This window comes from Pseudophryne corroboree, chromosome 2, assembly GCF_028390025.1.
Source record: "Pseudophryne corroboree isolate aPseCor3 chromosome 2, aPseCor3.hap2, whole genome shotgun sequence".
Classification (NCBI taxonomy): Eukaryota; Metazoa; Chordata; class Amphibia; order Anura; family Myobatrachidae; genus Pseudophryne; species Pseudophryne corroboree.
Window position 1 is genome coordinate 547,254,984 of NC_086445.1, and position 27,703 is coordinate 547,282,686.

The following is a 27,703-nucleotide window of genomic DNA, read 5'->3' on the forward strand; positions in this document are numbered from 1 at the left end:
AGGGTTATACCCCTGGAGGAAGGCACCTGAGCCGAGTGCCGGAGCAAAGCGTGTATATATATATATATATATATATATATATATACACACACACACACAGGGCGGGATGTACTATAAGACATCGCCGCCCCTCGCCAACTACCGCAGGGATACTAATCGCATATGTACTAACATATGCGATTAGTATCGCAATGCGGTATAGGAGGCCCCCCGCGATGATGTCTGCGGTGGTCTGCGGGGGTCAGCAGAGGTCTCAGTCACCTCCCAGACCCAGAAGGTGACGTGCACTAGGAGTCCCCGGGCTCCTCCTCCCACTTGCAGCCGGAAGGAGACAAGGCTGTGCTGTGGGGGAGAAGGAGGAGGGGGGCCGCAACAGCAGCCTCTCAGGTATGCCGGGGAGAAGGGTGGGTCGTCGTGAGCGGCGCGGGGCAGCGACGGGATCCAGCAGCAGCGGTAAAAGTCCCATAGGCTTCTATAGGGTATCGCTATAAAAAGATGGCGATACCCTATGGGGCGAAAACGCGGCGGTCGGGGGTTAGTACATATGAAAATGCGGTAAAACGGGGGTTTTACCGCATTTTCCCTTTAGTAAATCCCGCCCACACAGTGCTCAAAGTGGGCTGGTTTACACCGGTATGACATACCGGCACTTCAAGCACTTAAGAGCCCCGCCGCTGCCGCCGCCTTTCAAAATCCACACTGTTAAAGAGCCAATTGGAACTCTGGAACCGGCAGCCAATCAGAAGTGGCCACGCGGATGCTCCAGCTTGGCTGCCGATTTCAAATGGTGGACCTCACCAGAGCCACACCGAAGGCCTCCTCCACACCGCCGCTGCCCAGGGCCATCTCCTCCTGACAGCCGCTTCCCACCTCTGCAACGCCGCTGCCCAGGGACTTTTTCGCATCACCGCCGCCACCTTCCATGGCAACGCCGCTGCCCAAGGCCTTCTCCGCACTGCCACTGCCCATGGCCTTCTCCTCATCCGCCGCCCACGGCCTCCTTGCACTGCCGCTGCCCAGGACCTTCGCCTCCACACTGCCGCTGCCCAGGGCCTTCTCACCGCCGACGCCCACAGCCTCCTCCGCACCGCCGCTGCCCAGAGCTTCTCCTCCTCACCACCGCCGACTACAGCTTCTGCACTGCTGCTGACCACAGCCCCCACCGCTGCTCATTAGTTACTGTTACCCTGCCTGCCTATGTCCCTCTGTCACTCTTCCTGTCCCTGCTGTCACTCTCCCTGCCCCTGGTGTCACTCTCCCTGTCCCTATGTCCATGATGTCACTCTCCCTGCCCCTCTGTCACTGCTGTCACTCTCCCTGTCCCTGCTGTCACTCTCCCTGTCCCTATGTCCCTGCTGTCACTCTTCCCATCACTTTCCCTGTCCCTATGTCTCTGCTATCACTCTCCCTGCCCTATGTACCTGATGTCACTCTCCTGTGTCCCTATGTCCCTGCTGTCACTCCACCTGTCCCTATGTCCCTGCTGTCACTCTCCCTGTTGCTATGTCCCTGCTGTCACTCTCTCTGTCCCTGAATTTTGGCTCATACTGTGTGGCATAATGGGAATTTGGCTCATACTGTGTGGCATAATGTGAATTTTGGCTCATTCAGTGTGGCATAATGTGAAGTTTGGATCATAGTGTGTGGCATAATGTGAATTTTGGCTCATACTGTGTGGCATAATGTGAATTTTGGCTCATACTGTGTGGCATAATGTGAATTTTGGATCATACTGTGTGGCATAATGTGAATTTTGGCTCATTCAGTGTGGCATAATTTGAATTTTGGCTCATACTGTGTGGCATAATGTGAATTTTGGCTCATACTGTGTGGCATAATGTGAATCTTGGCTATTTCAGTGTGGCATAATGTGTAAGTGGCACCAGTACTAGATAGTATAAGGGGTTCTACTATTGTGGTGCACAATGTGTATAAGCGGTATATGGCGTGGTACACTACACTTAAGGACACCCCCCTTTTGGGTGGTCACACCCCCTTTTCCACAGCGTGCAACCATAATTACATTAACTTTTCCATACCCCCACTTCAAAATTTCCACTTCGACCACTGTGTGTGTGTATATATATTTGACTAAGTTAAAAATACTAGTACAAAAGCATTACTAAGGGTCCCGTGTGGTGTGATATGGAAGGAGGTCCATGGGGGTGACACCATAAGTTACCATACCGGGTGACACCAACCCTAGTGATGCCTCTGGATAATGCATTTAATCTGTTTCTTCCTATGTCTTTATAGCACCACATCAGAGAAGGGGTCCTGCTACACAGAGGCAACAACGTGTTTGGCTGGATGTAGAAGCTGCTGGTGAGTTTCTCCTGTCAAAAAGACAAAAAACACACCATAACTATCATACCATGACGTTGGCAGGAAGATTCATACTGGAAACACCACTGAAAGACTCCGAAATGTCCAAAAACACAGTAATTTATATATTTAGACCCTAGCAAAGGGACAGGGTTATTTTCCTTATTTACAGAGATTGCCACATTAATACTGGCTATATCTTGCACCGTATATCATTACTTAATTATGCAAAGCAGCCCTATGCTTTCCAGATAACTTGTACTCCTTTTTTTTTAATGATTTTTTTTGGGGGGTAAAATACAAATTTATCACATCTTGATAAAAAAAACCATCACCTACTCCCAAAACGTATGTTAATGTGCTAAATGAAAGCATGGTTGTGTAGATGGCCATGGGAAGATGTCACCATAGTTGATAACTTACTCTCAAATTTGCAAATTCAACATATTTACCAATCTCAACATATTCACAGGAACAACACAGCGACGCCAGCAGGCACAGGTTCAGGTACACCGGACTGAAGAGGACCTGTAAATTATTTTGGAGCCAGTGGAGGCATTTCCTGCAGAAGAACAAACAACACAGGCATCCATTACAGAAAGTCAACCCACTGTCCTGGAAACCCAGTATATACAAAGCACACCACCACCCCCTACTGCAGATCAACTTGCTAGGTCATTAGACACTTTTAAATCAAAGCTTGATTCCATTGCCACCCAAAGCCAACAAATGCTCCATATGCAGGGCTACCTTAAAAATATGTGCCAGCAACTACATAAAGTAGCACACACTGAAAGAGTAGCTGAGGGTACCAGAATCCGGATGGCAACAACTCTAGATACGAGGCTATCTGAAATTAGTAATGCACTAAGGGCCCAAACAGATGCCATTAGGGCACAGAATGAAACAATTGGGGCCTAAACAGATGCCATAAGGTCACAAACAAATGCATTAGTGTCCCTACACACACACACACCTTATTGCTGAAGGCCAACCAATAATTCTAAATGCACCTTCAACTATAAGTAGTGTATCAAGTACACCTATAAGTACCTCTCCTACTACTCCCCCATGCCGTAGTGTAAGAATAAGGGGTTGGGTACCAAAAGTATGCAAGTCTGCTTGCAGCAGGTCACAAAGCAAAAAATTACGTGGGTCAACATTTAAGATTAAGGTTTATATTTGTAATGTTTGAAATTTGGGACTCATTGTAATCTTTTAAACCATGTTTATGCACAACAATTACTTTACAGTAAAAAGTGTTGGAAATCACACATATGCATTTTGTCTAAGTAATTTTAGCTGTACATTTGGCAAATGTAGGTTGTTTCTTACTGAAAAAAGCAAGGCCAATGTGGAAGCACATATATAACAGAGTATGGGTTAAAATCCATGTCAATACTGACATTTAATCAATGTTTTAGATTTACATATGTAAAATCAATAATTTACCAGCATGTATGTATACAAGCAAGCAGCAGATATGGGCGAACTTCTTAGGGGTGGGCCACATTACCCTAAACATTTGGAGGAAAAAAAAAATATGTTAATGGACATTGACTGAAAGGAATATGGAGGTTTTTGTTTTTAAAATGAAGCAAGGAAATTCAAGCAAATTACCTGAGAAATACAGCCATATAGTCTCATTCCGAATCACATTCCCCCTCCACGTATTCCTATTTGCCCTAGCTCGTGTACAGATGGGTCCACGGTTATCTTTGCTAGTTTGCTGCGCCTAGGCACAACATGGTTTATTAATATAAACCCTTCATCTATTGTTCTCAGATGCAATACAATACAGAGAACAATACAGCAGGGGATTAAATCGTTACAGCAGGGGATTAAATTAATCCTATTAAAGGTCAAGATAAACATGGACCCATCTGTAGGTTCAGCTTCCTCCACGACTGCTGCAATGCCTTCCTCTGCATAATTGTCTTGGCCCAGGGCAATGTTATCCAGTATGCAGCAAGCCTGGCTGATCGTCACTACTTTGGGTGGTTGATAAAGTAATGTACCTGATGACAGTATGCAGCAAGCCTGGACGATCATCACTACTTTGGGTGGTTGATAAAGTAATGTACCTGATGACCGGTCCAAACACCTAAAACGACTTTTCAGCACCCCAAAAGTGCGTTCCACAACATTGCGGGTGGCAATGTGTGCATCGTTATATTGGTGTTGTGAAGGGCCTTGTGGATTACACAGAGGTGTCATGAGCCACTGTAGACACCCATACCCTGAATCCCCTGCAAAACATAAGTTGTGGTTGTGAATGATTAATTACATTTGTTTTCAGGTATTTGTTACACATAGCTAATTACCAGACCCTAGCAGTCAGTTATTACTAGTGATGAGCGGGTTCGGTTTCCGAGAAACCGAACCCCCCCGAACTTTACCCTTTTTACACTGGTCCGAGCCATACTCGGATTCTCCCGTATGGCTCGGCTAACCCGAGCGCGCCCGAACGTCATCATCCCGCTGTCGCATTCTCGCGAGATTCGGATTCTATATAAGCAGCCGCGCGTCGCCGCCATTTTCACTCGTGCATTGGAGATGATAGGGAGAGGACATGGCTGGCGTCCTCTCCGTTTATTGTAGAAGACAGTTGATTCTTGTTTGTTTTTTATTGCTTAATTGTAGGGAGGATTGGGGAGCAGCTGTTAGGAGTACAGTGCAGAGTTTTGCTGATAAGTGACCACCAGTTTTTTTATCCGTTCTCTGCCTGAAAAAAACGCTCCATACCATATCTGTGCTCAGTGTGCTGCATGATATATCTGTGCTGAGTGCTCACACTGCTTAATTGTGGGGACTGGGGAGCAGCTATAGCAGGAGTACAGTGCAGAGTTTTGCTGACAGTGACCACCAGTATACGTTGTCTGCCTGAAAAACACTCCATATCTGTGCTCACAGTGTGCTGCTTTATTGTGGGGACTGGGGACCACCAGTATAATTAATATTATATAGGAGTAGTACAGTGCAGAGTGCACTGCTGTACCTATCTCTGTGTCGTCACTCGTCATCCATTAAGTATACTATCCATCTACATTGTATACCTGTGGTGCATTTTAGACTAGTTTAGCAGTTTGCTGACAGTGTCCACCAGTATACTATATATAGCAGTACGGTAGGCCACTGCTGTGTACCTACCTCTGTGTCGTCACTCGTCATCCATTAAGTATACTATCCATCTACATTCTATACCTGTGGTGCATTTTAGACAGTTTTGCAGTTTGCTGACAGTGTCCACCAGTATGCTATATATAGCAGTACGGTAGGCCACTGCTGTGTACCTACCTCTGTGTCGTCACTCGTCATCCATTAAGTATACTATCCATCTACATTCTATACCTGTGGTGCATTTTAGACAGTTTTGCAGTTTGCTGACAGTGTCCACCAGTATACTATATATAGCAGTACGGTAGGCCACTGCTGTGTACCTACCTCTGTGACGTCACTCGTCATCCATTAAGTATACTATCCATCTACATTCTATACCTGTGGTGCATTTTAGTTTTGCAGTTTGCTGACAGTGTCCATCAGTATACTATATATAGCAGTACGGTAGGCCACTGCTGTGTACCTACCTCTGTGTCGTCACTCGTCATCCATTAAGTATACTATCCATCTACATTGTATACCTGTGGTGCATTTTTTTAGACTAGATTAGCAGTTTGCTGACAGTGTCCACCAGTATACTATATATAGCAGTACGGTAGGCCACTGCTGTACCTACCTCTGTGTCGTCACTCGTCATCCATTAAGTATACTATCCATCTACATTGTATACCTGTGGTGCATTTTTTTAGACTAGTTTAGCAGTTTGCTGACAGTGTCCACCAGTATACTATATATAGCAGTACGGTAGGCCACTGCTGTACCTACCTCTGTGTCATCACTCGTCATCCATTAAGTATACTATCCATCTACATTGTATACCTGTGGTGCATTTTTTTAGACTAGTTTAGCAGTTTGCTGACAGTGTCCACCAGTATACTATATATAGCAGTACGGTAGGCCACTGCTGTACCTACCTCTGTGTCGTCACTCGTCATCCATTAAGTATACTATCCATCTACATTGTATACCTGTGGTGCATTTTTTTAGACTAGTTTAGCAGTTTGCTGACAGTGTCCACCAGTATACTATATATAGCAGTACGGTAGGCCACTGCTGTACCTACCTCTGTGTCGTCACTCGTCATCCATTAAGTATACTATCCATCTACATTTTATACCTGTGGTGAATTTTTTTAGACTAGTTTAGCAGTTTGCTGACAGTGTCCACCAGTATACAATATATAGCAGTACGGTAGGCTACTGCTGTACCTCCCTCTGTGTCGTCACTCGTCATCCATTAAGTATACTATCCATCTACATTGTATACCTGTGGTGCATTTTTTTAGACTAGTTTAGCAGTTTGCTGACAGTGTCCACCAGTATACTATATATAGCAGTACGGTAGGCCACTGCTGTGTACCTACCTCTGTGTCGTCACTCGTCATCCATTAAGTATACTATCCATCTACATTGTATACCTGTGGTGCATTTTTTTAGACTAGTTTAGCAGTTTGCTGACAGTGTCCACCAGTATACTATATATAGCAGTACGGTAGGCCACTGCTGTGTACCTACCTCTGTGTCGTCACTCGTCATCCATTAAGTATACTATCCATCTACATTCTATACCTGTGGTGCATTTTAGTTTTGCGCAGTAAATATAGTAGTAGGCCATTGCTATTGATACTGGCATATAATTCCACACATTAAAAAATGGAGAACAAAAATGTAAAGGTTAAGGGAAAGATCAAGATCCACTTCCACCTCGTGCTGAAGCTGCTGCCACTAGTCATGGCCGAGATGATGAAATGCCATCAACGTCGTCTGCCAAGGCCGATGCCCAATGTCATAGTAGAGAGCATGTAAAATCCAAAACACAAAAGTTCAGTAAAATGACCCAAAAATCAAAATTAAAAGCGTCTGAGGAGAAGCGTAAACTTGCAATATGCCATTTACGACACGGAGTGGCAAGGAACGGCTGAGGCCCTGTCCTATGTTCATGGCTAGTGGTTCAGCTTCAAATGAGGATGGAAGCACTCATCCTCTCACTAGAAAAAAGAAAAGACTTAAGCTGGCAAAAGCACAGCAAAGAACTGTGCGTTCTTCAAAATCACAAATCCCCAAGGAGAGTCCAATTGTGTCGGTTGCGATGCCTGACCTTCCCAACACTGGACGGGAAGAGCTTGCGCCTTCCACCATTTGCACGCCCCCTACAAGTGCTAGAAGGAGCACCCGCAGTCCAGTTCCTGATAGTCAAATTGAAGATGTCACTGTTGAAGTACACCAGGATGAGGATATGGGTGTTGCTGGCACTGGGGAGGAAATTGACAAGGAGGATTCTGATGGTGAGGTGGTTTGTTTAAGTCAGGCACCCGGGGAGACACCTGTTGTCCGTGGGAGGAATATGGCCATTGACATGCCTGGTCAAAATACAAAAAAAATCAGCTCTTCGGTGTGGAATTATTTCAACACAAATGCGGATAACAGGTGTCAAGCCGTGTGTTGCCTTTGTCAAGCTGTAATAAGTAGGGGTAAGGACGTTAACCACCTCGAAACATCCTCCCTTATACGTCACCTGCAGCGCATTCATCATAAGTCAGTGACAAGTTCAAAAACTTTGGGTGACAGCGGAAGCAGTCCACTGACCACTAAATCCCTTCCTCTTGTAACCAAGCTCCTGCAAACCACACCACCAACTCCCTCAGTGTCAATTTCCTCCTTACCCAGGAAAGCCAATAGTCCTGCAGGCCATGTCACTGGCAAGTCTGACGAGTCCTCTCCTGCCTGGGATTCCTCCGATGCATCCTTGAGTGTAACGCCTACTGCTGCTGGCGCTGCTGTTGTTGCTGCTGGGAGTCGATCGTCATCCCAGAGGGGAAGTCGGAAGACCACTTGTACTACTTACAGTAAGCAATTGACTGTCCAACAGTCCTTTGCGAGGAAGATGAAATATCACAGCAGTCATCCTGCTGCAAAGCGGATAACTGAGGCCTTGGCAGCCTGGGCGGTGAGAAACGTGGTTCCGGTATCCATCGTTAATTCAGAGCCAACTAGAGACTTGATTGAGGTACTGTGTCCCCGGTACCAAATACCATCTAGGTTCCATTTCTCTAGGCAGGCGATACCGAAAATGTACACAGACCTCAGAAAAAGACTCACCAGTGTATAAAAAATGCAGTTGTACCCAATGTCCACTTAACCACGGACATGTGGACAAGTGGAGCAGGGCAGACTCAGGACTATATGACTGTGACAGCCCACTGGGTAGATGTATTGCCTCCCGCAGCAAGAACAGCAGCGGCGGCACCAGTAGCAGCATCTCGCAAACGCCAACTCGTTCCTAGGCAGGCTACGCTTTGTATCACCGCTTTCCAGAATAGGCACACAGCTGAAAACCTCTTACGGCAACTGAGGAAGATCATCGCAGAATGGCTTACCCCAATTGGACTCTCCTGGGGATTTGTGACATCGGACAACGCCAGCAATATTGTGCGTGCATTACATCTGGGCAAATTCCATCACGTCCCATGTTTTGCACATACCTTGAATTTGGTGGTGCAGAATTATTTAAAAAACGACAGGGGCGCGCAAGAGATGCTGTCGGTGGCCCGAAGAATTGCGGGCCACTTTCGGCATTCAGGCACCGCGTACAGAAGACTGGAGCACCACCAAACATTCCTGAACCTGCCCTGCCATCATCTGAAGCAAGAGGTGGTAACAAGGTGGAATTCAACCCTCTATATGCTTCAGAGGATGGAGGAGCAGCAAAAGGCCATTCAAGCCTATACATCTGGCCACGATATAGGCAAAGGAGGTGGAATGCACCTGACTCAAGCGCAGTGGAGAATGATTTCAACGTTGTGCAAGGTTCTGCAACCCTTTGAACTTGCCACACGTGAAGTCAGTTCAGACACTGCCAGCCTGAGTCAGGTCATTCCCCTCATCAGGCTTTTGCAGAAGAAGCTGGAGACATTGAAGGAGGAGCTAAAACAGAGCGATTCCGCTAGGCATGTGGGACTTGTGGATGGAGCCCTTAATTCGCTTAACCAGGATTCACGGGTGGTCAATCGGTTGAAATCAGAGCACTACATTTTGGCCACCGTGCTCGATCCTAGATTTAAAACCTACGTTGTATCTCTCTTTCCGGCAGACACAAGTCTGCAGAGGTTCAAAGACCTGCTGGTGAGAAAATTGTCAAGTCAAGCGGAACGTGACCCGTCACAATCTCCTCCTTCACATTCTCCCGCAACTGGGGGTGCGAGGAAAAGGCTAAGAATTCCGAGCCCACCCGCTGGAGGTGATGCAGGGCAGTCTGGAGCGAGTGCTGACATCTGGTCCGGACTGAAGGACCTGGCAACGATTACTGACATGTCGTCTACTGTCACTGCATATGATTCTCTCACCATTGAAAGAATGGTGGAGGATTATATGAGTGACCGCATCCAAGTAGGCACTTCAGACAGTCTGTACGTATATTGGCAGGAAAAAGAGGCAATTTGGAGGCCCTTGCACAAACTGGCTTTATTCTACCTAAGTTGCCCTCCCTCCAGTGTGTACTCCGAAAGAGTGTTTAGTGCAGCCGCTCACCTTGTCAGCAATCGGCGTACGAGGTTACTTCCAGAAAATGTGGAGAAGATGATGTTCATTAAAATGAATTATAATCAATTCCTCCGTGGAGACATTCACCAGCAGCAATTGCCTCCAGAAAGTACACGGGGACCTGAGATGGTGGATTCCAGTGGGGAAGAATTAATAATCTGTGAGGAGGAGGATGTACACAGTGAAAGGGGTGAGGAATCGGAGGATGATGATGAGGTGGACATCTTGCCTCTGTAGAGCCAGTTTGTGCAAGGAGAGATTGATTGCTTCTTTTTTGGTGGGGGCCCAAACCAACCAGTCATTTCAGTCACAGTCTTGTGGCAGACCCTGTCACTGAAATGATGGGTTTGTTAAAGTGTGCATGTCCTGTTTATACAAGGACAATTCCATCTTGCACCTCTTTTTTCTTTAATTTTTCTTTGCATCATGTGCTGTTTGGGGACAATTTTTTTGAAGGGCCATCCTGCCTGACACTGCAGTGCCACTCCTAGATGGGCCAGGTGTTTGTGTCGGCCACTTGTGTCGCTTAGCTTAGTCACACAGCCACCTTGGTGCGCCTCTTTTTTTCTTTGCATCATGTGCTGTTTGGGGACTATTTTTTTGAAGGGCCATCCTGCCTGACACTGCAGTGCCACTCCTAGATGGGCCAGGTGTTTGTGTCGGCCACTTGTGTCGCTTAGCTTAGTCACACAGCGACCTTGGTGCGCCTCTTTTTTTCTTTGCATCATGTGCTGTTTGGGGACAATTTTTTGGAAGGGCCATCCTGTCTTGATTGACACTGCAGTGCCACTCCTAGATGGGCCAGGTGTTTGTGTCGGCCACTTGTGTCGCTTAGCTTAGTCACACAGCTACCTTGGTGCGCCTCTTTTTTTCTTTGCATCATGTGCTGTTTGGGGACAATTTTTTGAAGGGCCATCCTGCCTGACACTGCAGTGCCACTCCTAGATGGGCCAGGTGTTTGTGTCGGCCACTTGTGTCGCTTAGCTTAGTCACACAGCCACCTTGGTGCGCCTCTTTTTTTCTTTGCATCATGTGCTGTTTGGGGAGTATTTCTTTGAAGGGCCATCCTGTCTGACACTGCAGTGCCACTCCTAGATGGGCCAGGTGTTTGTGTCGGCCACTTGTGTTGCTTAGCTTAGTCACACAGCGACCTTGGTGCGCCTCTTTTTTTCTTTGCATCATGTGCTGTTTGGGGACAATTTTTTGGAAGGGCCATCCTGTCTTGATTGACACTGCAGTGCCACTCCTAGATGGGCCAGGTGTTTGTGTTGGCCACTTGTGTCGCTTAGCTTAGTCACACAGCTACCTTGGTGCGCCTCTTTTTTTCTTTGCATCATGTGCTGTTTGGGGACAATTTATTTGAAGGGCCATCCTGCCTGACACTGCAGTGCCACTCCTAGATGGGCCAGGTGTTTGTGTCGGCCACTTGTGTCGCTTAGCTTAGTCACACAGCCACCTTGGTGCGCCTCTTTTTTTCTTTGCATCATGTGCTGTTTGGGGAGTATTTTTTTGAAGGGCCATCCTGTCTGACACTGCAGTGCCACTCCTAGATGGGCCAGGTGTTTGTGTCGGCCACTTGTGTCGCTTAGCTTAGTCACACAGCCACCTTGGTGCGCCTCTTTTTTTCTTTGCATCATGTGCTGTTTGGGGACTATTTTTTTGAAGGGCCATCCTGCCTGACACTGCAGTGCCACTCCTAGATGGGCCAGGTGTTTGTGTCGGCCACTTGTGTCGCTTAGCTTAGCCATCCAGCGACCTTGGTGCAAATTTTAGGACTAAAAATAATATCGTGAGATGTGAGGTGTTCAGAATAGACTGGACATGAGTGGAAATTATGGTTATTGAGGTTAATAATACTATGGGATCAAAATGACCCCCAAATTCTATGATTTAAGCTGTTTTTTAGGGTTTTTTGAAAAAAAACATCCGAATCCAAAACACACACGAATCCGACAAAAAATTTTCGGTGATGTTTTGCCAAAACGCGTCCGAATCCAAAACACGGCCGCGGAAACGAACCCAAAACCAAAACACAAAACGCGAAAAATTTCCGGTGCACATCACTAGTTATTACTACACATAAGCACACTCATTAGAGTAATGTAAGTTGACTTAATGGCACAAATAAGTGTGTTACTGACAAAATTAGCACACCATTATGGTTCAGGGTCATGCTGTATTGTTAGGCATTAAAACAGTACTTTTAAAAGGACATATTAGGAAACACATTGAAATATAACTTGAATGTACCTACCAAGTAGCCATTCCTCAGGCATGGTGTGCTGCTGGAAGCGTTCCCAAAGGGATGAGTGACGCAGGATATAGGCATCATGTCAAGACCCTGGGTAACCTGCAACCACACTGAGAATTCTAAGGTTAGCGTCACACACCACCTGCAAATTGAGGGAGTAATGCCCATGTCGATTGATAAAGACATACCCCCTCACGTGTGGTACCCAAATCCCAATGTGGGTGCAGTCTATGGCCCCCAGCACATTAGGGAATGCTGAGAGCTGATAGAATGCCACCTTCAGGTCCTGCCACTCGGACTCAGAGCTTGGGAATGTAATATATGTGCGCCACAGCTTCTTCAAGGCATACACTTGAGTTAAATGCCTTGAGAAAGTGGCTTGTGTAACCAAGAGCCCACAGACTGAGTAGTGCCTGTGGAAAAAAAGTGCAGGACACACATTAATTTTTTCAGCCCAGACACTGCATAGTTGGCAGAGCCATATGGCTCCAAATCATGTCTCACCTGCTCATATAAGCTCAAGAGGTTTTTGCAGTTCAGCCGAAACATCTCCACCACCTCTTGATCTGAGAGGGAGTCCAGGTGCACCCTCGCATGGTACCTACGTGAAGCACAAAGTGGTCTGGGGACCTGGATCTGGTGCGCAGCCTGTGCCCTCCTCCTGGGCAGCTCCTCCAAACGTGCAATATCACATACACACAGCTCAACTCCTGACTGCAAAAACTCCATTGCTCAATCCCTCATAGGTGTCCTGGATGATGTAGGGGTGTTTCTGATGAAAGTATGGCTCACCTGTGCAAAAGGTAACCCTTTGTTTTTTTTGGATGGTGGAAGTACTCCAAATCGCCTAGCTCTACCTGGTCTCTTTTGTGTGGTTTTTAGTAAATTTTTAAGTGCGAGTTCCAAAATCGCTTCCTATTACATTTGCGAGTATACTTTTGAATGGGAGAACATCTGGATACAATTTGAAGTGCAAAATAAAATCGACAAGTGAAAATGTGCGATTTCCTCTGGAAAAAATGCGAATTAGAGTGCAATTCGCATCCTCTTACATTTGCTAATTACTCAAAACAGGCGATTTCAGACGTTTTTTGACTAAAAGTCTCAAAAGTCTAAAAATCTCATCCTATTACATGTCACCCCTAGTGTTTTAGCAGGATGTGGCAGAACAAGACCTGTTTGGCTGGATACACATTCTTGGGTTCACACGAGGCCACATATTACGTTTTAGCAGGATGCAGTCGAACAGGACCTGTAGTAACACCTGAGCCAAAGACTGCCTGCTTCCAATACTGCAAGCTTCCAGCAGATGGGTTTGCGGTTCTACTGCACTTTGGGGGTCATTCAGACCTGGTTGCGCGCAGGCCATTTTTTGCACTGCTGCGACCAGGTAACTGCCGCCTACAGGGGTTAGGGCTGTGGAGGGCTGCAATCGCTTGTGCAGAGAAGTGCACAAACAAAAAACATGTGCAGTCTCTGCACAGCTCAGGACTTCCTTACCCACTGTGATGATCCGGCTTGGAGCTGATGTCAGGAACCCTCCTCTTCAACAGCTGGGCACGCCTGCGTTTTTCCGGACACTCCTCGAAAACGGTGAGTTGCCACCCAGGTCCGCCTTCTGCCTGTCAATCTTCTTGCATTCGCCAGCTTCTCCGTAAGGTCCGTTGCTCCGTGGTGGAGGCCGTTGCTGACAACCAACGCGCCTGCGCATTGCCACCCACGCGCATGCACAGTTCAGACCCGTTCGCCGTTCGCACGGCTGCGAGAAATTGCAGCATGCGAATGGGTCTGAATGACCCCCTTTGTACACATATACATTCAAATGTATGTGTTGTACTAGACATCCGGCGTCATGGGTGCTGTTCAGCAGGATATGTGTAGACATAGAATACCATGTGCAGTCTCCTTCCAGCCAAGCGGGACCCGCTAAACTGCTATGTGTGGCCCCAGCCATACACAATTGTGTGTGTGTGTGTGTGTGTGTGTGTGTGTGTGTGAGGGGGAGGGGGTGGTTTAAATATTTCATCAGAGTTCGACTGCTACATAAATGTAATAAGACATAACAAAAAGCAGGAAATGCTGCAGTCAAAATACAATAGGTTTTAGTGGTGTATGCAGTTGTCAGTAGCTACACAGGGGCTTATGTAATAGCCTGCAAGAGGCAAATCTGTCTATTTTTAAAACTGCAATCATTTAAAAGCCAACATCAAACTGGTTTTCCCTTTTCAAAATATGCAGGCTACTAAAAGCCCCACAAACTGATAAATACAAAGATGTGTATGCTGCATGCAAAACAAAAAGAATAAATACTGTTTGTGATGAACAGTATTCCATGCAGAAGAAGTGCTGCTGTTTATATATATTCAATGTTCTGTTCAGGGGCGGATTGGGAAACAAAAGTGGCCCTGGAAAAAATTCTAAAAGTGGCCTCATGTGGGCGGCACCAAATCAACTGTAGGCGGGGCCAATACCAAAGTAGGCCGGATTAATACTTGAAAATGTAATGTACATGGAGTTACACCAACAAAAGTCAAATAACGTTAATTGTAGCCACAGTTTGATTTTAACGTTTCGGAACTTTAAACAGTTAACGTTATGTGTTTGGAAGTCCGTGTGAGTGCAACCTCCAATTACTATATATATATATATATATATATATATATATAAAATAAACAGTATATATAATTTACGTAAATATATAAAAAATCATGGTGCCTGTGTTCTATTTATGGAGGTGACAGTGGGAGGGAAGGAATAGTGCCTGTGCTGTCAGTCCGTGTAAGTACCAGACTGACAGCACAGGCACTATTCCCTCCCACTGCCACCTGCATAGATAGCACACAGGCACTAGAGATGAGCGCCGGAAATTTTTCGGGTTTTGTGTTTTGGTTTTGGGTTCGGTTCCGCGGCCGTGTTTTGGGTTCGACCGCGTTTTGGCAAAACCTCACCGAATTTTTTTTGTCGGATTCGGGTGTGTTTTGGATTCGGGTGTTTTTTTAAAAAAACCCTAAAAAACAGCTTAAATCATAGAATTTGGGGGTAATTTTGATCCCAAAGTATTATTAACCTCAAAAAACATAATTTACACTCATTTTCAGCCTATTCTGAACACATCACACCTCACAATATTATTTTTAGTCCTAAAATTTGCACCGAGGTCGCTGTGTGAGTAAGATAAGCGACCCTAGTGGCCGACACAAACACCGGGCCCATCTAGGAGTGGCACTGCAGTGTCACGCAGGATGGCCCTTCCAAAAAACCCTCCCCAAACAGCACATGACGCAAAGAAAAAAAGAGGCGCAATGAGGTAGCTGACTGTGTGAGTAAGATTAGCGACCCTAGTGGCCGACACAAACACCGGGCACATCTAGGAGTGGCACTGCAGTGTCACGCAGGATGTCCCTTCCAAAAAACCCTCCCCAAACAGCACATGACGCAAAGAAAAAAAGAGGCGCAATGAGGTAGCTGTGTGAGTAAGATTAGCGACCCTAGTGGCCGACACAAACACCGGGCCCATCTAGGAGTGGCACTGCAGTGTCACGCAGGATGTCCCTTCCAAAAAACCCTCCCCAATCAGCACATGATGCAAAGAAAAAGAAAAGAAAAAAGAGGTGCAAGATGGAATTATCCTTGGGCCCTCCCACCCACCCTTATGTTGTATAAACAAAACAGGACATGCACACTTTAACCAACCCATCATTTCAGTGACAGGGTCTGCCACACGACTGTGACTGATATGACGGGTTGGTTTGGACCCCCCCCAAAAAAGAAGCAATTAATCTCTCCTTGCACAAACTGGCTCTACAGAGGCAAGATGTCCACCTCATCTTCACCCTCCGATATATCACCGTGTACATCCCCCTCCTCACAGATTATCAATTCGTCCCCACTGGAATCCACCATCTCAGCTCCCTGTGTACTTTGTGGAGGCAATTGCTGCTGGTCAATGTCTCCGCGGAGGAATTGATTATAATTCATTTTAATGAACATCATCTTCTCCACATTTTCTGGATGTAACCTCGTACGCCGATTGCTGACAAGGTGAGCGGCGGCACTAAACACTCTTTCGGAGTATACACTTGTGGGAGGGCAACTTAGGTAGAATAAAGCCAGTTTGTGCAAGGGCCTCCAAATTGCCTCTTTTTCCTGCCAGTATAAGTACGGACTGTGTGACGTGCCTACTTGGATGCGGTCACTCATATAATCCTCCACCATTCTATCAATGTTGAGAGAATCATATGCAGTGACAGTAGACGACATGTCCGTAATCGTTGTCAGGTCCTTCAGTCCGGACCAGATGTCAGCATCAGCAGTCGCTCCAGACTGCCCTGCATCACCGCCAGCGGGTGGGCTCGGAATTCTGAGCCTTTTCCTCGCACCCCCAGTTGCGGGAGAATGTGAAGGAGGAGATGTTGACAGGTCGCGTTCCGCTTGACTTGACAATTTTGTCACCAGCAGGTCTTTCAACCCCAGCAGACCTGTGTCTGCCGGAAAGAGAGATCCAAGGTAGGCTTTAAATCTAGGATCGAGCACGGTGGCCAAAATGTAGTGCTCTGATTTCAACAGATTGACCACCCGTGAATCCTTGTTAAGCGAATTAAGGGCTGCATCCACAAGTCCCACATGCCTAGCGGAATCGCTCCGTGTTAGCTCCTTCTTCAATGCCTCCAGCTTCTTCTGCAAAAGCCTGATGAGGGGAATGACCTGACTCAGGCTGGCAGTGTCTGAACTGACTTCACGTGTGGCAAGTTCAAAGGGCATCAGAACCTTGCACAACGTTGAAATCATTCTCCACTGCACTTGAGACAGGTGCATTCCATCTCCTATATCGTGCTCAATTGTATAGGCTTGAATGGCCTTTTGCTGCTCCTCCAACCTCTGAAGCATATAGAGGGTTGAATTCCACCTCGTTACCACTTCTTGCTTCAGATGATGGCAGGGCAGGTTCAGTAGTTTTTGGTGGTGCTCCAGTCTTCTGTACGTGGTGCCTGTACGCCGAAAGTGTCCCGCAATTTTTCTGGCCACCGACAGCATCTCTTGCACGCCCCTGTCGTTTTTTAAAAAATTCTGCACCACCAAATTCAAGGTATGTGCAAAACATGGGACGTGCTGGAATTTGCCCATATTTAATGCACACACAATATTGCTGGCGTTGTCCGATGCCACAAATCCACAGGAGAGTCCAATTGGGGTAAGCCATTCCGCGATGATCTTCCTCAGTTGCCGTAAGAGGTTTTCAGCTGTGTGCGTATTCTGGAAAGCGGTGATACAAAGCGTAGCCTGCCTAGGAAAGAGTTGGCGTTTGCGAGATGCTGCTACTGGTGCCGCCGCTGCTGTTCTTGCGGCGGGAGTCCATACATCTACCCAGTGGGCTGTCACAGTCATTTAGTCCTGACCCTGCCCTGCTCCACTTGTCCACATGTCCGTGGTTAAGTGGACATTGGGTACAACTGCATTTTTTAGGACACTGGTGAGTCTTTTTCTGACGTCCGTGTACATTCTCGGTATCGCCTGCCTAGAGAAGTGGAACCTAGATGGTATTTGGTAACGGGGGCACACTGCCTCAATAAATTGTCTAGTTCCCTGTGAACTAACGGCGGATACCGGACGCACGTCTAACACCAACATAGTTGTCAAGGACTCAGTTATCCGCTTTGCAGTAGGATGACTGCTGTGATATTTCATCTTCCTCGCAAAGGACTGTTGAACAGTCAATTGCTTACTGGAAGTAGTACAAGTGGGCTTACGACTTCCCCTCTGGGATGACCATCGACTCCCAGCGGCAACAACAGCAGCGCCAGCAGCAGTAGGCGTTACACGCAAGGATGCATCGGAGGAATCCCAGGCAGGAAAGGACTCGTCAGACTTGCCAGTGACATGGCCTGCAGGACTATTGGCATTCCTGGGGAAGGAGGAAATTGACACTGAGGGAGTTGGTGGGGTGGTTTGCGTGAGCTTGGTTACAAGAGGAAGGGATTTACTGGTCAGTGGACTGCTTCCGCTGTCACCCAAAGTTTTTGAACTTGTCACTGACTTATTATGAATGCGCTGCAGGTGACGTATAAGGGAGGATGTTCCGAGGTGGTTAACGTCCTTACCCCTACTTATTACAGCTTGACAAAGGGAACACACGGCTTGACACCTGTTGTCCGCATTTCAGGTGAAATACCTCCACACCGAAGAGCTGATTTTTTTGGTATTTTCACCTGGCATGTCAACGGCCATATTCCTCCCACGGACAACAGGTGTCTCCCCGGGTGCCTGACTTAAACAAACCACCTCACCATCAGAATCCTCCTGGTCAATTTCCTCCCCAGCGCCAGCAACACCCATATCCTCCTCATCCTGGTGTACTTCAACACTGACATCTTCAATCTGACTATCAGGAACTGGACTGCGGGTGCTCCTTCCAGCACTTGCAGGGGGCATGCAAATAGTGGAAGGCGCATGCTCTTCACGTCCAGTGTTGGGAAGGTCAGGCATCGCAAACGACACAATTGGACTCTCCTTGTGGATTTGGGATTTCAAAGAACGCACAGTTCTTTGCGGTGCTTTTGCCAGCTTGAGTCTTTTCAGTTTTCTAGCGAGAGGCTGAGTGCTTCCATCCTCATGTGAAGCTGAACCACTAGCCATGAACATAGGCCAGGGCCTCAGCCGTTCCTTGCCACTCCGTGTGGTAAATGGCATATTGGCAAGTTTACGCTTCTCCTCCGACAATTTTATTTTAGGTTTTGGAGTCCTTTTTTTTCTGATATTTGGTGTTTTGGATTTGACATGCTCTGTACTATGACATTGGGCATCGGCCTTGGCAGACGACGTTGCTGGCATTTCATCGTCTCGGCCATGACTAGTGGCAGCAGCTTCAGCACGAGGTGGAAGTGGATCTTGATCTTTCCCTAATTTTGGAACCTCAACTTTTTTGTTCTCCATATTTTATAGGCAGAACTAAAAGGCACCTCAGGTAAACAATGGAGATGGATGGATTGGATAGTTTACTAGTATACAATTATGGACGGACTGCCACGGTTAGGTGGTATAAAAAAACCACGGTTAGGTGGTATATATTATAATAATAATACAATTATGGATGGACGGACTGCCTGCCGACTGCCGACACAGAGGTAGCCACAGCCGTGAACTACCGCACTGTACACTGGTTGATAAAGAGATAGTAGTATACTCGTAACAACTAGTATGACACTATGACGACGGTATAAAGAATGAAAAAAAAACCACGGTTAGGTGGTATATATTATAATAATAATACAATTATGGATGGACGGACTGCCTGCCGACTGCCGACACAGAGGTAGCCACAGCCGTGAACTACCGCACTGTACACTGGTTGATAAAGAGATAGTAGTATACTCGTAACAACTAGTATGACACTATGACGACGGTATAAAGAATGAAAAAAAAACCACGGTTAGGTGGTATATATTATAATAATAATACAATTATGGATGGACGGACTGCCTGCCGACTGCCGACACAGAGGTAGCCACAGCCGTGAACTACCGCACTGTACACTGGTTGATAAAGAGATAGTAGTATACTCGTAACAACTAGTATGACACTATGACGGTATAAAGAATGAAAAAAAAACCACGGTTAGGTGGTATATATTATAATAATAATACAATTATGGATGGACGGACTGCCTGCCGACTGCCGACACAGAGGTAGCCACAGCCGTGAACTACCGCACTGTACACTGGTTGATAAAGAGATAGTAGTATACTCGTAACAACTAGTATGACACTATGACGACGGTATAAAGATTAAAGAATGGAAAAAAAACCACGGTTAGGTGGTATATATTATAATAATAATACAATTATGGATGGACGGACTGCCTGCCGACTGCCGACACAGAGGTAGCCACAGCCGTGAACTACCGCACTGTACACTGGTTGATAAAGAGATAGTAGTATACTCGTAACAACTAGTATGACACTATGACGGTATAAAGAATGAAAAAAAAACCACGGTTAGGTGGTATATATTATAATAATAATACAATTATGGATGGACGGACTGCCTGCCGACTGCCGACACAGAGGTAGCCACAGCCGTGAACTACCGCACTGTACACTGGTTGATAAAGAGATAGTAGTATACTCGTAACAATTAGGATGACACTATGACGGTATAAAGAATGAAAAAAAAACCACGGTTAGGTGGTAGGTATATAATAATAAATAATACAATTCTGGTCGGACGGACTGCCTGCCGTGTGCCGACACAGAGGTAGCCACAGCCGTGAACTACCGCACTGTACACTGGTTGATAAAGAGATAGTAGTATACTCGTAACAATTAGGATGACACTATGACGGTATAAAGAATGAAAAAAAAACCACGGTTAGGTGGTAGGTATATAATAATAAATAATACAATTCTGGTCGGACGGACTGCCTGCCGTGTGCCGACACAGAGGTAGCCACAGCCGTGAACTACCGCACTGTACACTGGTTGATAAAGAGATAGTAGTATACTCGTAACAATTAGGATGACACTATGACGGTATAAAGAATGAAAAAAAAACCACGGTTAGGTGGTAGGTATATAATAATAAATAATACAATTCTGGTCGGACGGACTGCCTGCCGTGTGCCGACACAGAGGTAGCCACAGCCGTGAACTACCGCACTGTACACTGGTTGATAAAGAGATAGTAGTATACTCGTAACAATTAGGATGACACTATGACGGTATAAAGAATGAAAAAAAAACCACGGTTAGGTGGTAGGTATATAATAATAAATAATACAATTCTGGTCGGACGGACTGCCTGCCGTGTGCCGACACAGAGGTAGCCACAGCCGTGAACTACCGCACTGTACACTGGTTGATAAAGAGATAGTAGTATACTCGTAACAATTAGGATGACACTATGACGGTATAAAGAATGAAAAAAAAACCACGGTTAGGTGGTAGGTATATAATAATAAATAATACAATTCTGGTCGGACGGACTGCCTGCCGTGTGCCGACACAGAGGTAGCCACAGCCGTGAACTACCGCACTGTACACTGGTTGATAAAGAGATAGTAGTATACTCGTAACAATTAGGATGACACTATGACGGTATAAAGAATGAAAAAAAAACCACGGTTAGGTGGTAGGTATATAATAATAAATAATACAATTCTGGTCGGACGGACTGCCTGCCGTGTGCCGACACAGAGGTAGCCACAGCCGTGAACTACCGCACTGTACTGTGTCTGCTGCTAATATAGACTGGTTGATATTTAAAGAGATATTAGTAGTATACAACAATACTATACTGGTGGTCAGGCACTGGTCACCACTCCTGCAGCAAAAGTGTGCACTGTTAATTAATATAATTGTACTCCTGGCTCCTGCTAACAACCTGCAGTGCTCCCCAGTCTCCCCCACAATTAATTATAAGCTTTTAATTTATACATTGATGACTGTGCAGCACACTGGGCTGAGCTGAGTGCACACAGACTGAGTCACACTGTGTGACTGACTGTGCTGTGTATCGTTTTTTTTTTCAGGCAGAGAACGGATATAGCAGAGAGAAGTGAACGGATATATTATATTAAATAAAAGTTAACTAGCAACTGCACTGGTCACTGACTGTGGTAAACTAACTCTGTCTGCGACTCTGCACAATCTCTCTCTATCTAATCTATCTATCTCTATTCTAATGGAGAGGACGCCAGACACGTCCTCTCCCTATCAATCTCAATGCACGAGTGAAAATGGCGGCGACGCGCGGCTCCTTATATAGAATCCGAGTCTCGCGATAGAATCCGAGCCTCGCGAGAATCCGACAGCGTCATGATGACGTTCGGGCGCGCTCGGGTTAACCGAGCAAGGCGGGAAGATCCGAGTCGCTCGGACCCGTGGAAAAAAAAGTGAAGTTCGTGCGGGTTCGGATTCAAAGAAACCGAACCCGCTCATCTCTAACAGGCACCCTGTTTATTCCTCACTTTCTCCTCCCCTGCCCGCTGCGTCCCCGCACTCATGTTAGCAAAGGACAACTTCATTTATTATTAAATAAATACACTATGGGGGCATATGTGTATCTGCCCCCGCCCCCAGCATATAGACACATCACCTCGCTGATCTGGAGACAGCACTGCTAGCTTCAGCCAGGCTCTTATCATCACCACGTGATCAGTCTGAGAGGCGCCTGCTCAGTGCTCCATCTACATGACAGCAGCTAGCCTCGGCTCCTTCCCAGTGCGTATGTGAGGCAGCTGCTGCAGCAGTGCAGGGATGCTCAGAGCTCCGGCAGACTTTACAAAATAAAATAAAAAAACAGTAAGCTGCGGCACGATAGATCTGAGGCCAGGGGGGTTTCTAGTTAATCGGAAACCCCCCTGCGTGCGCATATGCTCTCCCCCCCCCCCCCCCCCCAATCAGATCTCCATTTATTTACTGAGACAGATCTCTTTGTACCACTGGCACTGCAGCTCTGCAGACAGCATGTCAGTCTTTAAAAAAAAAATGTCCTGCAAGCTGCAGTGCCAGTGGTACATGGAGATCTGTGCAATTGGAGCAATCAGGACAGTCTTAATGACTCCATTTCCCGAGCCCTGGCTGCTTCCTGCCTCCCTGGAGACAGGCCAGCATCACATTACAGTGGTGGCCCAGGAGCACAGTGCAGGCAGAGGGCGGAGTAGACTTATACTACTCACCTCTCCTGCTGTACACGCACTCACCGCCGCCGCAGCGTCTCTTCCCCTGAGGTCTGGCGCACTGACCTCCTCTTCCTGACAGCTTGTTCTCCCAGATGATGACGGCCGCGGCACACTGTCTGCTCTGCTGGGTCACCTGAGTATGATGGGTGGAGCTTACTGTCCCAGCAGCCAGTGACTGCGGCGCACATACACTGCTGGCAGGGATGGGGGCGGAGCCTGTTCTCCCAGCGGCCGACGGCCGCGGCATACATACATACTGAGAACAGTGTCAGGGGGGGGGGGGGGGCGGACCCACACTAGACAGTCGGCCCCGCACTCCGATCGGCCCACCGGGGTCCTCCCCGGTGGAAGCAATGGCCAATCCGGCCCTGGTTCTGTTCCTTCACTATTGAGGCACATATGCCTGTTGCTTCCGACTTCTGAAAGCAGTGCAGGGGACACCTTCCTGTGGAGTCCCGCACACAGCCCCCTGACGACCAAACAGTTGCTATTAATGCACGTATGCCTGTCGCTGCCGACTTGCTGAGAGCAGTCCACAGGACCCCTCCCTGCAGAGCCCTACCCACAGTCCCCTGACGACCGAATGTGGTGATACTTAGCCTTATAATCTGCCTGGGAAAATTACCCAATGGTGAAAACTGCATTGCAATCGGTTCAATGGTTACAGACAGTAAATACATAATAATAACATCCAGCATTCAGAACAATAGAAGATATATTTTGCAGTTGGCTTAGAATTTTCTGGCGACAAAACTTAGATGGTCACTATTTATTTGGGACAGCTATATAGACCATGCTAATGTACTGTACAATGGAGCTTATTTTAAAGAGGCAAAGACTGGCTTATCTTTGCACTCATCTTAACTGCTCTACTTCTCTTGTTAGACATCCTCATCTAATACTCCTTTCAGATATAAACCCTGGCTTTAACCAGACTCGAACCCTGGACACAAAACATGGGCTGAAGATGGAGTTTCAGTACTTACGTCACGTTCACACCTAGGTGATGCACCTGGTTATTCCTGGGTCGTCATGCTATACACCAGATCCGGGGCTGTCAACCCGCGTCTGACCATTTCAGACATACGGTAAGCAGGACCGGGGTCAGCACACCTTCCCCCGGCAAATTCCCAGGCTTTTGCTTATGTCTGAAAGGGGTATTAGTGTTTGGAAGCCATCTCAATGGAATTTTAGCCTAGGACCAGGGCAAACTTCACATTGCTATGCCCCATAAAAACATTTCGAGGGAATGGCAATACTGCTTTAACCTGCAGGACCCCATACTCTGCTGTGAAAAGAGTTCTGGCTTCTGAGTGGGCATGGCCAAGCAGCTCTCTTTCAGTACAGTGGGGATGTTAGGAACTTGTTTGAAGGGACATGGAGGACAGATGGCTACACATTGCGGACCCTGTTTCCAACAGGTCACTCACTCTAGCTCCTCCATTGCCTACATGCAGTATGACTGTAGGATAGTATTTTTGTGAGAGATTATAATAAGAATTTACTTACCGATAATTCTATTTCTCGTAGTCCGTAGTGGATGCTGGGAACTCCGTAAGGACCAGGGGGATAGCGGCTCCGCAGGAGTCTGGGCACATCTAAAGAAAGCTTTAGGATCACCTGGTGTGCACTGGCTCCTCCCCCTATGACCCTCCTCCAAGCCTCAGTTAGGATACTGTGCCCGGACGAGCGTACACAATAAGGAAGGATTCTGAATCCCGGGTAAGACTCATACCAGCCACACCAATCACACTGTACAACCTGTGATCTGAACCCAGTTAACAGCATGATAACAGAGGAGCCTCTAGAAAAGATGGCTCACTACAGCAATAACCCGAATTTTTTGGTAACAATAATCATGTACCAGTATTGCAGACAATCCGCACTTGGGATGGGCGCCCAGCATCCACTACGGACTACGAGAAATAGAATTATCGGTAAGTAAATTCTTATTTTCTCTGACGTCCTAGTGGATGCTGGGAACTCCGTAAGGACCATGGGGATTATACCAAAGCTCCCAAACGGGCGGGAGAGTGCGGATGACTCTGCAGCACCAATGAGAGAACTCCAGGTCCTCCTCAGCCAGGGTATCAAATTTGTAGAATTTTACAAACGTATTTGCTCCTGACCAAGTAGCTGCTCGGCCAATTGTAAAGCCGAGACCCCTCGGGCATCCGCCCAAGATGAGCCCACCTTCCTTGTGGAGTGGGCATTTACAGATTTTTGGCTGTGGCAGGCCTGCCACAGAATGTGCAAGCTGAATTGTACTACAAATCCAACGAGCAATAGTCTGCTTAGAAGCAGGAGCACCCAGCTAGTTGGGTGCATACAGAATAAACAGCGAGTCAGATTTCCTGACTCCAGCCGTCCTGGAAACATATATTTTTCCGGGCCCTGACAACGTCTAGCAACTTGGAGTCCTCCAAGTCCCTATTTGCCGCAGGCACCACAATAGGTTGGTTCAGGTGAACGCTGAAACCACCTTAGGGAGAAACTGAGGACGAGTCCTCAATACCGCCCTGTCCGAATGGACAATCAGATAAGGGCTTTTACAGGATAAAGCCGCCAATTCTGACACGCACCTGGCCCAGTCCAGAGCCAACAGCATGACCACTTTTCCTGTGAGATATTTTAACTCCACAGATTTAAGTGGGTCCAACCAATGTGACTTTTGGAATCCAAAAACTACATTGGAATTCCAAAATGCCACTGGAGGCACAAAAGGAGGCTGTATATGCAGTACCCCCTTTTACAAACGTCTGAACTTCAGGGACTGAAGCTTCTTTTTGGAAGAAAATTTACAGAGCCGAAATTTGAACCTTAATGGACCCCAATTTTCGGCCCATAGACACTCCTGTTTACAGGAATTGTAGGAATCGACCCAGTTGAATTTCCTCCGTCGGGCCTTACTGGCCTCGCACCACGCAACATATTTTCGCCAAATGTGGTGATAATGTTTTGCGGTTACACCCTTCCTGGCTTTGATCAGGATAGGGATGACTTCATCCAGAATGCCTTTTTTCCTTCAGGATCCGGCGTTCAACCGCCATGCCGTCAAACGCAGCCGCGGTAAGTCTTGGAACAGACAGGGTCCTTGCTGGAGCAGGTCCCTTCTTAGAGGTAGAGGCCACGGATCCTCCGTGAGCATCTCTTGAAGTTCCGGTTACCAAGTCCTTCTTGGCCAATCCGGAGCCACGAATATAGTGCTTACTCCTCTCCATCTTATCAATCTCAGTACCTTGGGTATGAGAGGCAGAGGGGGGAACACATACACTGACTGGTACACCCATGGTGTTACCAGAGTATCTACAGCTATTGCCTGAGGGTCCCTTGACCTGGCGTAATACCTGTCGAGTTTTTTTTTTTTTTTTTTCAACGGTTTATAATCATATGGAAGACTTCTGGGTGAAGTCCCCACTCTCCCGGGTGGAGGTCGTGCTGAGGAAGTCTGCTTCCCAGTTTTCCACTCCCGGAATGAATATTGCTGACAGTGCTATCACATGATTTTTCGCCCAGCGAAGAATCCTTGCAGCTTCTGCCATTGCCCTCCTGCTTCTTGTGCCACCCTGTCTGTTTACGTGGGTGACTGCCGTGATGTTGTCCTACTGGATCAACACCGGCTGACCTTGAAGCAGAAGTTCTTGCTAAGCTTAGAGCATTTATGTGAAGTGATGTCTCCAGGCTTGACCATAAGCCCTGGATATTCCTTCCCTGTGTGACTGCTCCCCAGCCTTGCAGGCTGGCATCCGTGGTCACCAGGACCCAGTCCTGAATGCCGAATCTGCGGCCCTCTAGAAGATGAGCACTCTGCAACCACCACAGGAGGGATACCCTTGTCCTTGGTGACAGGGTTATCCGCTGATGCATCTGAAGATGCGACCCCGGACCCTTTGTCCAGTAAGTCCCACTGGAAAGTCCTTGCGTGGAATCTGCCAAATGGGATTGCTTCGTAGGAAGCCACCATTTTTACCCAGAACCCATGTGCATCGATGCACTTAGACTTGGCTCGGTTTTAGGAGGTTCCTGACTAGCTCGGATAACTCCCTGGCTTTCTCTTTGTTCTGGACTGTGTCCAGGATCATCCCTAGGAACAGAAGACAAGTCGTCGGAACCAGCTGCGATTTTGGAATATTGATAATCCAATCGTGCTGCCGCAACACTACCTGAGATAGTGCTACACCGACCTCCAACTGTTCCCTGGATCTTACCCTTATCAGGGAATCGTCCAAGTAAGGGATAACTAAAATTCCCTTCCTTTGAAGGATTATCATCATTTCGGCCATTACCTTGGTAAAGACCCAGGGTGCCGTGGACCATCCCTACGGCAGCGTCTAAACTGATAGTGACAGTTCTGTACCATAACCTGAGGTACCCTTGGTGAGAAGGGTAAATTATTAAATTAAATTATGAAGGTAAGCCTCCTTGATGTCCCGAGACATCATGTAGTCCCCTTCTTCCAGGTTCGCAATCACTGCTCTGAGTGACTCAAACTTGAATTTGAACCTCTGTATGTAAGTGTTCAAATATTTTAAATTTTAGACTTAGAATCGGTCCACCGAGCCGTCTGGCTTCGGTACCACACTAGTGTGGGATAATACCCCTTTCCCTGTTGCAGGAGGGGTACCTTGATTATCACCTGCTGGAAATACAGCTTGTGAATGACTTCCAAAACTGCCTCCCTGTCAGAGGGAGACGTCGGTAAAACCGACTTTTTGGGAAACGGCGAGGGGGAGACGTCTCGAATTCCAATGTGTATCCCTGAGATATTACCTGAAGGATCCCGGGGTCTACTTG

The 27,703-nt window shown here is 47.0% G+C and overlaps 2 long non-coding RNA genes across 3 annotated transcripts in view; one reads left to right on the top strand and one right to left on the bottom strand.

Moving 5' to 3' along the window:
• LOC135035164 (uncharacterized) overlaps positions 1-3,495 on the top strand; it is a 112,071-nt gene extending 108,576 nt beyond the window's left edge. The window contains exons 2-3 of the long non-coding RNA XR_010230247.1: positions 2,257-2,325; positions 2,798-3,495. This is a non-coding gene — a long non-coding RNA (uncharacterized LOC135035164). The remainder of the gene's footprint in view (positions 1-2,256; positions 2,326-2,797) is intronic.
• LOC135035148 (uncharacterized) lies at positions 1-23,041 on the bottom strand. 2 transcript variants are annotated; one of them, XR_010230224.1, is made up of 5 exons: positions 22,931-23,041; positions 4,344-4,574; positions 3,778-3,842; positions 2,778-2,887; positions 1-2,336 (listed from the first exon to the last, which is right to left on the bottom strand). It is a non-coding gene; the product is annotated as an uncharacterized LOC135035148 (long non-coding RNA). The 2 variants fall into 2 exon arrangements; XR_010230230.1 differs by having other exon boundaries at positions 22,907-23,041.
• Between the last annotated feature and the right edge of the window lie 4,662 nt (positions 23,042-27,703).